Consider the following 1,026-nt stretch of genomic DNA (forward strand, 5'->3'; position numbering starts at 1 on the left):
TATTAAAGACATTAAAAAATACATAAGTAAAAAATAAATTTGATTTGGTAGATATTGCATGTATGTGAACAATTTAAAGATCACACTACTGAAACAATACAAACATAGTACAAACACATAAATTGACAAGAGCCGGAAAAAACGAAAAAAAATACATTTATTTACAGGAAATAAACAAACGACTACTTTTAAAGTGTGCTCACTGCAAAAACGAGTTTTCGGCGAAAGACTCTCTAACAAATTTATGTGTCGGATCATTTAAAATAAAACAACCACCAATCAACGAAACTCCGGAGAAAAAACTAGTGAGGTGAGAAGAAGAAGGAAGAAGAAGGATGGAGAAAATTGAAAGGGCAATGCAAAAAGAAATGAAAAAGATCAGAGATAGAAAGTTATTAGAAGAAAGAGTCGAAATGTACGATGAGTACAGATGAAGAAGAGGGGATCCCAGGATTAAAAAATTAGCTGAGGAGAAACGAATTTTTTAGAATTCACTGACAATGGAGGAAATAGAAAAAGATATTAAAGAAAGGAATTAAAGAAAGGAAGATAAAAGAAAAAGAAGAAAAGGATAAACAATTAAAAATAGCCGCAGAAAAGGAAGATATGGTTATTAAAATGATTCTAAAACAACAGAAGGAGAACGAAGAAAAAGAAACAGAAGAAAAATGGAGAACTCACAGAGCTAAATTGAGAGACTAGGATAATGGAAACAAAAAAAGATTTATAAAGGAAGCCGAAGAATGACAAGAAAGAATGGAAGTACAAAAGGAACAAAGCGAATTAGAAGATACATCTGAACTGCCACCGGAAGAAGTATCGACCAGAATAAAGGAATTTATTATAAATAAATCAAGAAAGACACAAAGTTAAAAAGATATCTAAAAGTTCTTGGCACAATGTCATTATTTATAAATATTTCAAAAAATAAAATTAGTTACCTTACTTAAAATACAGTCACAACAGAAAAAAGTTACTTAAACCCCCATACCGACACTACAGCTTTATATTTTTTTTAAATTATAT

Source organism: Belonocnema kinseyi, chromosome 10, assembly GCF_010883055.1.
Source record: "Belonocnema kinseyi isolate 2016_QV_RU_SX_M_011 chromosome 10, B_treatae_v1, whole genome shotgun sequence".
NCBI classification, from domain to species: domain Eukaryota; kingdom Metazoa; phylum Arthropoda; class Insecta; order Hymenoptera; family Cynipidae; genus Belonocnema; species Belonocnema kinseyi.